The sequence below is a fragment of the Wolffia australiana genome, chromosome 5 (genome assembly GCF_029677425.1).
Source record: "Wolffia australiana isolate 7733 chromosome 5, ASM2967742v1".
In the NCBI taxonomy this organism is placed as follows: Eukaryota; Viridiplantae; Streptophyta; class Magnoliopsida; order Alismatales; family Araceae; genus Wolffia; species Wolffia australiana.
The window spans coordinates 5,839,877-5,852,963 of record NC_135839.1 but is presented as its reverse complement, the minus strand read 5'-3'; the positions used below and the strand labels follow the sequence as shown (position 1 = coordinate 5,852,963).

At 35.3% G+C, this 13,087-nt stretch overlaps 1 pseudogene across 1 annotated transcript; it reads right to left on the bottom strand.

Annotated features, from left to right (window-relative positions):
* Positions 1-6,884: 6,884 nt before the first annotated feature.
* Positions 6,885-9,139, bottom strand: LOC144703513 (small ribosomal subunit protein eS12-like; annotated as a pseudogene). The gene is made up of 3 exons (XR_013581544.1): positions 8,437-9,139; positions 7,881-7,946; positions 6,885-7,147 (listed from the first exon to the last, which is right to left on the bottom strand). The product of XR_013581544.1 is annotated as a small ribosomal subunit protein eS12-like (transcript).
* Positions 9,140-13,087: the final 3,948 nt, after the last annotated feature.

Below are 13,087 nucleotides of genomic sequence, written 5' to 3'. Positions count from 1 at the left end.
AGTCTGCCCTATTGGTAAGACAAGGATGATAGGGAAGGGCATGATACATTTTTAATGAGAAGGGGGACCATTAAATGAGACGTGGGAGTGATTGAGGGAGTACATTACAACTTGCCTTCACCATGGTGTACTAGAGAAACAATGGATCCTACTTCAAAAAGAATCATATCACTATATGATCTTACTTATTTAAAAATTATGGATTATCTTTTGGTCGTTAGTGTATAGACATCAATGATAAATAATGTGTACTCTTTAGGGAAGGAGTTCACTGATTTCATATGTATGAATCCATTAATGCTATTATACCTAGATGTCAATAGGTTTGATTCATTTCATGATTGTTTGAGTGGTCTTTAGACCTGAGACAACAAAGATGTCTTATGTATAGATGTCTATGTTTTGATTATGCCTAATTTTGGGTTGGGCCTTGATCCAAATGAAACAATTGCAATTCCTGTAGTGGAGGACTTTGAATGGAATAAAAATGAAACCAACAATACAATTTATTAAATCACCTTGGCACAGATTACATCCATGATCTCTTGGATCTTCAAGCGAGATGTATCAAGATGCTCAACTTTGTAGTTTCTAGATGTATCTATAAGGTCTTTAACATGTCAAATCTACTCCCTCTTGATGAGCTCCATTCACACTCCATCGTCATCATTATGTCACCTAGATTGCATCGTAAATGGATAGTGCAAAGGGCAGAAGGGAGAAGAAAGAAAAAAATCCTAAAAAGTTTTGGACTTTAAAATTTCATTCAGATCCTTTCCCTACTTATATTAATTTTAAATTTAAAACAAAAATAGTTAAACTTTAAGTAAATCTTTTGACGTCCAAAAGATAATTTGCATGTAATTATCTAGTACTATGTATCGGTCTAGTTAACGTCTCCAGCAGTCCAATAAGCTTTATTGGCCTTTCAAATTAATTAATTACATCATCATATAGATTAATTTTTTATTGATTAAAACCAATTAATGAATTCCCATTGTTAGGGACTCGTACGCCTTAGTCAAAACAAGGGCATCCATACACAAGATGTCCTTTGGTGTCCAAAGTCCATGGACCACATACAACCATGACATGAATCAAGCTCATTGACACTTAGTTATAATACCATTAAGGGGTTCATATAGATCACATCAGTGAACTCTTTCCCTAATGAGCACCACCCTTTGCCTTAGTGTGACCACATGAATGGCAATAGGACGAACCATATTTCTAATATAACTAGGAAAATAATATTATTTTATCTCTATAACTGCATGTACTTCTTGAGTATCCAATGAATAGGAATATTGGGAATACAGACTTGAAGACTATTGATCATAATATTATGATATCATCATAATTCACTAATTTTTCATAGTGAAGGACCTCATAATAAACATCACACATAAAAAATAATGAATAAAAATATTATTTCAATAAACTTAAATAAATCATGAAAGTGTAATTGTCTTGATGACCACATAATATCCATCACTGAGAGGGTCACACGCATAAGATCTACCAATATTGATGGACAAACTTAAACTTTTAGGGCTTTGTATAAAGCTCTAGCTTAGGTATAGATTGAGGGGGGGAACCATTTTAGGTGCCCATGCTAGACATAAATTCCACTCCTTGTCTCCATCTTCTCAAATAACTCCCTTCAATAGGGAGACTTGATTATGAGAATTGGAAGAGTTGAGGAGGAGATCCCATGTCACATCAATTGTGTGGATACATCTAGAGGTTAAATATGTGCAGGGGTTAAAAGAGTCTCCCATGCAGAAAAATAAGAGTAAAAAAAGTTAAACATAAGGTGATATGACCATCTTTGATTTTTAATCAGTCTGATTCAATTTACATTGATTCCACAACACATACGGATTTTGAGTTATCAATCAAGCCCATAAATTCCCAAAATGATGTATTCAACCACTCCCACGGAGCACATACATATTCTGTTTTAAATGATTCCATATGATGACTTTGGTCAATACAGTGGTGACAATATAGTGAGATGCACAAGTAGTTTTCTATGATCTTGGGCAAGGCGTTGTTGAAAGATATTATGAATTTTCACCTTTTTATCGTACAATAAATTTCATTTTCCCCCTAAATTTGAAAATATTTTCTTAAGAAATATCTTTAGTCTCTTTTCACTGTATATACACTGTATCATAAATAATTACTTCAACAATAGTTCTTTGATAACTAGTATACATTTAATCTGTTTGTATTATTTAATTTGGTTAAATTACATTTCTATTGGTCTCCATACTCTCTCTAGAAAGGGTTATGTGTTTAACAATCCAAATAATATTTTGATATTATTTTCTTGATACATGTGAAAAGTATTTGCATGAAATTCAAAATCTGATCATGTAAACCTCCATTAAAAATTGTATCGAAGGGTAAGGTATGTTTGAACCCAAGTAATATTCTTAGAGCTTATCATGGTAAAAATGATGAAAATCATTTCTTAATAAAATCATTTTGTAAATTATTTTAATTCAATTTCTTTCTATAAAAAACTCTATTATTTTTTTTCCTTTTATTATTCTTTATAATTCATTCAATTCCGCATCTTCAATGATGCCATAGATTTATATAGAATAACCATTAATAATAAATAGACATATGGTATCATGATCCTCGTATCCCCAAATAGATACAATTTAATTACTTCATAATTTAATACTGAATTATATTCATATTATAGAGTTTTCTGTGGATCCATCTGTCCCCTTTATTTCTCCACTTTCATCTGAAATGTATGATTCATTATTTTTATTTGGATATATTTTATCAGTTTCTTATAATTATATTTATTTTAATTAGGGGTTTTTAATATATATTTTATAACACCACACCTGAGACAGAATCCAATTAATAAAATAAGTCAAAACTCTCTCAAATCTAAAAGGCATTATATGAAAATTTTATCTATATTCGTGTGAACATTCAAAGTTAGCTTTGGCATCTATTTGAAATATTCCATTGCACCTTTACAAAAAACATTTTAAAGGGGGGGTTCCATGTGGGAGAATAAATTTGTGAGTCTCACTAAACACTATCCCCAAAACACTGACTTCTTTTGTACTTTCCATTTTCTAATTCATTTCACACTATTCTCATTAATTTAATGTTACACCTTATGATGACATGTAAGATAAATTTCATAACTTCCTTAAATGGTAAAATCCATAATTGGGGTCCAATATTATAATAAATAAAACTATTCGCCACCAAGAATAATCCAAATAAAGCAATCAATTCTCATTGATTTTAAAATTTGAATAATATGGTCCATCATAAACTAAAATTTAAACACCTTTGTAGAACGAAATGGAATAAATTAAACTTAAAATATTTATACATTTTGATGGGTGTATTCTTCTCTTAATCTCCTTATTTAAGATTCGCATGATGATAGTTAATCCTCATTTATTATTTTGTGAAGGATTTTGGTTCACCCATTTGGTATGAATAAGCATCCATTGGCGTAGACAGGTAATAATTTGTCCTTAAGATTTTATTCAATGTGTAGGCTAAAAGATACATCTTGTTTCAAAAGTGCATCGGTCAAGACAATGAAATTTTAGTTATTGGTCATATATCTCTTAAGATTTGTATTTGAAAAATCAATTTATATAGCTATTATTAGTGTATCAGATAATGAATGATGAAATCCATAAAAAGTGGCAATCGGAAACTTTCTTGAATGATATTCAAGATAAGAACTTTGTAGAAAAACTCATAGAATTAGAAGAAAATTTTCTGTTGGATCAATTGGTAAAGAAGTACCCCGAGATAAATTTACAAGAGGTTCGCACCAAGCCAATTATCTCCCCACCAGAAAATTTCTCTCACCATTTATCAACACAAGTATCCAGTAAATATTGTGTCCTCAATTTATCACTATATCAAGGGCATGCGAATGTACTCTGCTGAGGGAACATCAAGAAGATTACACACTAAGTGATTTGAGTTATGACATTCTGAAGATGAAAAAAAAAGATACACACTACCCCTCTCCTCCCAACACCCTACCTAATCAAACACGCTCAATGATTCCCCAACTGTAAGTCACACAACTTGATATCCTACAATTAAAGTTAAAATTATCTCATATAATGTCCAGTTATTTATGTTTTGTATTTGGATATGAAATAGTTTATCCTTTTATGTAATATTTTTAAGCCCCAAATCAGACTAAAATAAAGATAAATAGTATCTATATAGTATTTCTTCATCATGGGTATGGAGATCAGGAGTCATATATATCTTGGTCATTTACTTCAAACTTCATTGTTCCAAGCAACGTTTTTTCATTATTGTACGTAGATTTTGAATTTTACCCTTCCTATGGAGAAATTTTGACATGCATATTTTCAATTAATAGAGTATCCCCCTTTTGATACTAATTTAATATTTAATTGACAATAGCCAACCCCACCCTCTTTTCCTGGTTCTTCCTATTATGTACCTATATGAATATCATAGTCACATTTTTATCCTTGTTTTCAATTGATGATGGGGATAAGAACCTCATCTAATTTATTATATTCGGGAGAGGGGAAATGAAATCTAACATTATTATTGTGTGATAGATTGTTTTGATTTGATAAATTTTACAATTTTCATTTGAATTTTTTTTTAAGAAAATGAGTTTTCAACTCAATGTGGAAATCCTTGCAAAATGTTAACCATTTGGATTGGAATTATTTTTCCGTTATCAAACCAAATTAAATCTGAGAGGAATCTGATAGGCAGTATGGTCTAGCTTAATCTTCATTTTATCCATATTACTTCGGTGTTGGTCTTTGCATAGCAGTATTAATGTCGAACTTCTCTTCCACAACTGTATTAATGTCATTTGAAAACCTGTTCCAGGATCTGAAACAAAAAGACAGGTCATAAATAATCTAAAAGCTTCACCGGTATTTCCAAGGAAATTTTGACAATAGCGATTGCATGGAAAATTTCATGTTACTTGATAAGCACAAATTATGGTATGCATTACTCAATATGACTCTTAAATTATCAGGTTGAACCTAATTTACGCATGATTTAGTGATGAAAATATAATTAGTGCCATTTCACTACCTAAGTTCTTATATTTATTATTTTAAACCCCTTGACTTCCTTGAAACCAACTGGCAATATTGGCCTACATTCTTACAGTTAATTGAGCATTTATGACCTAAGAGGGGTAATAAAGGCCTCAAATAAAGCCAATGACTTGGCCTGAGAAGTTTCACATTTAGTACATTAGGTCTATATTTCAATCTAGAACCTATTTTCAGGATATTGACCAAACGATGACATGGATCTGCGGAGTATGTAAACTCATTCTGACCATCCAGTCTTTGGAATTCAGAAGCAATCAGGAGCAGTGAAGACCATATCTCTTTCTCAATTATAAAACTTGCATTTGTCGAGTGAAACAGCTCTTTTGTTTGTCCATTCTTGTTTGAGGGTGGATTGGGCGAGTTTGAGGGGGCCGAATAAAGGATTCTAGAGTAGGAAATCATTCTACCTAGGACTCACACAAAAATAAGAAACACAATCTTCCCCCTTGATTGTCCTGAGATTTCCTTCCTGACGGGTCCCTTTGATCCCTAGGAAATCTCTTCAACAAATACCATTAAAAATCATAACTATTTGACCATATGAATCTAATCCAAACAATCATAGGCTGTTTGCTTCAGTCACTGCCACCTCTCTTGCTGTCGCTGACCCCTACTTGTGGCCACCAGCTGTGCCGTCACAACCACCAACTGCCACCTGATAATTACATTCCACTGTTAAGTGCACACATGTTATTATTGTTGAAGTAACACACACCTCCCCCCAACCAAGTAGCTCTCCACTGTTGCGCATCACCAATCAAGAATAAGATATTCATTTATTTTGTGCCTAGAATATCATTATTTCCCCCCCCCCCTAAATTACCATCTTAATCTTACCCAATTTTATTCATTAATTAAAATATCATTACCTATTGTATTCATTTATGGAAACCAAAAACTGTTGAAAATCACAATCTTTTAACAAAAAATATTCAAATAATGGGTCTACATAAGATCAGCAATATTCCTCTCCTCATGGCAGGTGTTCAGGATAGTAAGAAGCACTGAAAATGATGAATATAAAAGGTAACTTATGTAATTTCGTAATAGCTTATGAAAATTATTTATAACTCGATTTAAAATTATATGATTTCCATAAGCTATAACAAAATTACGTAAGTTACCTATTATATTCATCATTTTCAGTGCTTCTAACTATCCTGAACACCTAACCACGAGGAGAGGAATATTTATGATCTTATCTAGACCCATCATTTGAATATTTTTTGTTAAACAATTGTGATTTTCAACAGTTTTTGATTTATCTTGTATATTATGGAAATATTATGGAAATATTAAATATATTTTTCAGCATTAAATATATTATGGAAATATTTTTTAAAAATGTATCAGAGAAATAAAAAATTATAATATTAACTAGATCTACACTTCTGATATCTGAATTGTGGAGATTCCAAGATTTCTTGATATGAGATACTAGAACAGAATTATAACAATACTTGGTTTGTAAATAAACAAAATATTCAAAAGGACACACCAGTGACACGAATTGAATTGACATTCAAAGCTAAGTAATCCATTTTTTCTAGTTCTCTGTTCCAACCCCATTTTTCCAAACCTGAACCTCCCTTGGGCCGTACTGATATGAAGTTATCATTAAATGAAAGATTTACAAACCACAATAAAATGAAAAAAATATACTCTATTTTCTGAAAAGGTCAATGTGTTACGTTATCAATCCTTTCGTTGAGTTGCTCTCCGAGTAATAGTCTGAAAGCACAACACATGTGATTTACTCCACAACCATTCTTCATTACTCCTCAAACAGTTCAAAATATAATACCGATAGAAATTTGACACTTTCTCATGATAATTCTACAGAGAGTGAGAGATGCAAAATTTGCCAGGGCAAGAAGCCCAATAAATCGACTGAGAGAAGAGAACCAGGCAGGGGCATATAACACAGAAACAGGGGGCGATATGAAGACCATTTAAATTAAATAATCAATGAGACTTAACATAATGTGGAGGCCTTCCGACTCCTCTCCATAGTCCTGCAAACATATTCACCATCATCATTACCGCCATCATCATTATCATCACTATCACTATCTTAATTCAAAAAAAAATCATCTCTATCACCATCACCACCATTATCATCATCAGCAACATCACAATCACCATCACCACCATTGTCATCATCAGCATCATCACAATCAGCTTCACCACCATCATCATTACCACCACCATCACCACCATTATCATCATCAATCATTATCATCATCATCATCATCACCATCACCATTATCATCATCATCACCATCACCATCATCATCACCACCATTATCATCATCATTATTATCATCACTATCGCTATCACCATCACTACCATTATCATCATAATCATCATCATCACTATCACCATCATCATCACCACCATTATCATCATCATTATTATCATCACTATCGCTATCACCATCACTACCATTATCATCATAATCATCATCATCACTATCACCATCATCTTCATCATTATTATCATCACTATCGCTATCAACATCACTACCATTATCATCATAATCATCATCATCACTGCCACCGTCATCATCACCATCTTCATCACCACCATCATCATAAATAATCAATCATCATTACCACCACCACCACCACCACCACCACCACGACCATCACCATATCAATCATCAGTCATCATCATCACCACCACCATCACCACCATCATCACCATCATCATCATTATAAAAATTCGAGTTTTAAAGATTCACAAACCTTGACGACAACGCAGGAGCAGCCCACCACTTTCCTAGCCTTTCCTTCTGAATCGATCTTGCACAGCTGAATCACCAGAAACGAGGGTGAGAAAGAATAAGGAGAAACAGACGAAAACAAGGGATAAATTCAATCACGAACGGGTGATAAAACAGAATTGGGAACGCCTGAATTCGATAGTTTAATTCCTCAAAATAAAAAAGTCGCTAAATGTCAACATAATGTAAATCGAGAATCACACAAAGAACCTCAAATCCTCGCTAATCAATTAAACCACCGACCAAATCCAAATGACAAAGAAATTCAACGATCAAATAAAACGCAGTTAATCTAATTTTAAGCACAATCGAGTACGAGTCGAACATCAAATCTAAGAAAAACACAAGACTATTACAACTATAAAAGTGTTTCATTGACAGCTTCACGTCTCTAAACAATGAAATACAAAATAAAACAGCCAAAACAGGATCCCCAAATCAAAGAAAACAAAACCCACGAATCGCCACGAACTATCAAATAAAAAAAACCAGGAATTGCATTGATCTAGGAGACTTACACCAGCCTACTCGCCGAGGGTTTTGGCGCTGGGGACGGCGACGAGGTGGACATTGTGCTCAGCGCAGAGGGCCTTGACGAGCTCAACATAGTCGGGCTGATCGCAGTCTTCGGCGAGAAGGCAGAGCTGAGCAGCGTGCTTCTCAATGGCTTTGGCGCCTTCGTGGAGACCGCGGGCGACGCCGTCGTGCGCGAGCGCCTTCTTGATCACGATCTGTAGCGCTGTCATCAGATCCAACGGCTCTCCGATCGCCGGTGCGGACGATTCCGCCGCCGCCGCCGCCGCCGCCTCCGCCGCCTCTTCGCCGCCTTCCATCGTCGCTGTATCTCTGTTTCTGGAACTGCCACCGGGGCTTTATAGGCGCTAGGGTTCAGCGTCAACGATGACGAGTGGACGGTGACAAATCGTCATCCGGTTGGTGTTCGGCTCCAACCGTGACGAGTGGAGGGGACCAATCGTCATCCAATTGGTGTTCTGACTAGGGATCGGCACGCGTCATGGTGACGGAAATGTGAGGGATGAAGTGACAGTGACGGTTTTAGAGGTCCGTGACGGTGACGGTGACGGATGACGAAGTGGTCGTGATGGGGACGTGACAGTGACATGATGCCCAGGACACGAGACATGATGGAACAGCCGTCACGGATGATGATTGTGACGGAATTTTTTGAAAAGTTAAAAAGGACAGAAGATACATATAAAATCATTATTTTTAATCTTTCTGACAGCTGAGATTTCGCAACGTGACGTGGGCATTTTTATTTCCTGGCATTTGGCGCAGAAGTCCCTGTTTTTTTTTGTGCGACCAAACCGACTCCGCCTATAAATAATTAGAGATATATCCCTCTGTTCAAGTAGGGTTTTATTCACGTCACTGGTGACAGTGACGCCATCAAGGTGATGAGGACGTGACGGGACGCCCTATGAAGGGACGGTGACGGAAGGTGATGGTTTTTTTGGCATATGCTGGGACGCGTTTTGTCATCCATTTCGTCATCTGTTCCGTCTCGTCCGGGGTTAAATATAATTTTTATTGAGTAATCTCAATTACCAACGATGAAATTAAAACCCCTAAATTGAGATTATCAATGCTCCTCATCAAGTTTGGATTGCTTCTAAGCCATTGGATCGTCGCCTCATGATCGGGTGCATTTGCGGCCATCGGATGTGATGGACTAACGTCCATCACTCTTGATTTCACCACATGTCCCATTCAATCTGCAGAAAAAGACAAAGAAGGTAAGTATAATACTTACCTTTGATAGATGATCCGGTGGCCTGCAACATGCCATGTCTCCTCAACGTAAGTACATGCACACACTCACACACATGTGCGTGCCACCTGTGTGCTCCTCGGCTCACCCTTGGCATGCCACTTTGGTGTGGCTGCCTAGTAGTCTTTCCACGTCAGCCCAGTGGAATATGGGCCCCCTTTTGTATTTTTTAACCTAAAAAATACGTACAAAGTATCAAACAAAATAAAAAAAGTTCTATAAAATTTGAATTAAATATCTTCTAATATACAATTAAAATCAAATTTTCATCGAAATAATTATTTCTAAATCTATTTTCCACTTCGACAATAATAAATCTCAAAATGTACTCAATTTAACGTAAAAACAGTGTTTAAGTGGACTTATCTATTTTTGGTGAAAATTACATAAAAATCATGATAGCATGCATATAAATGGGTGAACTATGCTTTTTAACTACATGCTCAAGCATGAGTTCACATGCCTAATTTGTATCTTATCATAGCCTTTTGAGGATTTCTGGTGTCTACTCCAGATACCTTTTTCAAAGCGTCAAACCTTTCGATCTTCTCCCTTGAGTAAAAACGGATCCAAATGATATTAAAAAGAGGTTCTTCCCTTAGAGGGTTGACATTGGGAACGAAATTAAGGTTGAGACAATCAAGAGAGAAAGAGAGATTTTTGAAATAAAAATTCAAAGACTCTTGATCGTGGATGAATTCTAAGGTTTTGAGTGAGAAGCATTGCTTCAGATGCACATTCAGAGCCTCCTAGAAAAATTTAAGCTTAATTACCTTTTGAAATATTGAGGAATGTAAGTCCGTGTCTTGAACTCCTTATGTAGGCTATCTCTAATGGTCTTGACAAACTCCAGACTCTCTTTTTCCTTAATTGTTCACATCAATTATATTTTACATATCTACATCCTGAATCTTAGTTGAACATCACGAATACATTTGAGTAAATACACTTTAGTTGATGAGCCAGATGGGGTTAGTCTTAAAACCTTAAACAAGCACATGAAATAATCAAATGCAGGACTTAGGGCGTAGTTGTTTATTCCTTTAATTATCACAAAATTTGATTTAGAGATGTGTTTTACCATTTTTATATGATAAGTTAATAAAATTCAGCACATAATTATTGTGAACTCTTTGATGTTGTGTATAGTAGTACATTTGAGATAACCGAGTAGATCTGTAAGTGATGATCATTTTTTTGCATTTTGATGATGCAATTTTAACATGATAACTTAACAAAGAAGCACATATCTAGTCTTATAGTCTTGTTGACATATTTGAAGGCACCTAAAACATCTCGGTAAAAGTGTCCATCTAATGTGACATAGTCATGATTAATTAAATAAATAGAAGGAGAGATTAGACACGATGTGCATAATGGCTTAAAATTTTACATCTTAATTCTATAAAGCAAAAAATAACTTTAATTTTAATATAAAAGGTACCCATTCGTATAAATAATGAGGATAACGCCGAGAAAGAAATGGGCTGGGCCTAAGTCACGAAAACAAATGCTATTTTGAAGATAATGACATTATGTGTTTCATTAAAAGCATATAATAATTGACTATAATAATATTATTATCCACTCTTGTATGTAAACTATAGAAAGAGATGAATGGAGTGTAAAAGTGAAGGATGGGTTAGTTTTTTAGCCAGTAATATAAAGTTTTGGAGAAAAATAGCAAGTTCCTGAACCATGCCGTAGGAGTTTTTGCGGTTACAAAAATTTGCACAGTTTAAAAAATTAATAGGAAATGATGGATCTTTGTAACCAGGTCGTTGTTCCATTTAAATTACCTCAGATAGATCACTATAAACAAATGTGTTAGAAATACGTAGTTAATTAAAATTCTAGTGATTGCTCACTAAAAAAGACTGAAAAATTCGGATGCTAATAATTGGTGCATTCTTACTAGAAACAAAATTTAAGAGAAATAAAACTCTTCCTATTAAGCGCATCCTTTTTTATTATTTTTTTTTTGTAAATATACAGTTAAAGGGCCACATATGTCGGACCTCTAACTGTATCCATGTGGTCATTGGAACATCAAATCCCCTTGTTGTAATTTTTGAGAAACACCAAAAGCCCATTTATGCCAGACAATATTTACATAATTTTTGACAAAAGCCTATTTTTAAGAAACACCAACAGCTTTCCACATTTTAACAATACCTCCAAAGATATGTAAATATTGTCTGGGAATTCTAATCACTTGGAAACAAGGCGAGTGCTTATGAGCTTTTTGGTGTTTCTCAAAAATGGGCTTTTGTCTTTTATATTTAAAAATTTATTAAAACCCCCTACACTTTAAGTATATCCTTCAATCCTAATGAAATATATATCTGTGACACAGTAGGCCAATATACCTATCAAGTGAATGACTCTTGAAAGTGACGTAAATATTTATCTCCTAAAAATGAATTGACTATATCTAATCTATAGATGAATTAATCATGTGTTGTTTTAAATTAACTGATAGGTTGAGTACCCAGTATAGAGGTGCCAAATGAAACCATACTTTTGCCATCATTTACCATGTATGCATTATCCTTCGTATGTGTGCCACTTCTAGAATGATTTAGGGTACTGTTTATTGTTAAAACCAAATTGGTCATCTCAATTAGAACTGATGCATTAGAAAATCATTCATAAATTCTAGCTCATATGCTTCCATGACCTTGGCCGATGACTTCATTGTATCATCTTCCTTGAGGTTCTCTCCTCTTAAATAGAGGGAAGAAAATCCCATCTTGATCTCAAAATTATCTTCACAAACTTATTGCTGCATCCGAGCTAAGATCATATATAATCCCTAATTAGGGCCTGATGGGTCATAGCGTTTGTACAACTAGCCATCCTGATGCCGGACGTCGTCGAGACGTCGTCCGGTCGTGACCGAGGATACGGGCTCGGTATCAATTCGAGGACTAATCGGACTACGTTGATTGACGTCGTCTGACGGATGCTAAGGACAGGTAGTAATGATGACGTGCAATGCGAAAGTCCCTACGTGTTGTACGTGTGTGCGCTGACGAGCAGTGGATGCCATTCCAGAGAATAGATGGGATCACTTTGAGTGAAGTCGAACGGACCTCCTGAACCTCGCCCGAGAGGGTCGAGGGCAAGTACGTTGCCGAACGGGAGAACCCCGCTGTAGTGCTCACACGCGTCGGGAGGACCCGACTCGTACCAGGCAGTTAAGACTCTTGTAGTATTTTCGTCGTTATCTCAACCTGTCTCTCGCTCACCTATCTAACCCGAGAGCGGAAGAGGCGAACCGAAAGTGCACTGAAGAAAGTAAAGGATGTAAAGGGGAGCGAATGAGGGGTACCGTTGTCGCGCTGGCGACGAATATGCGCAACTGGAGATCCGTA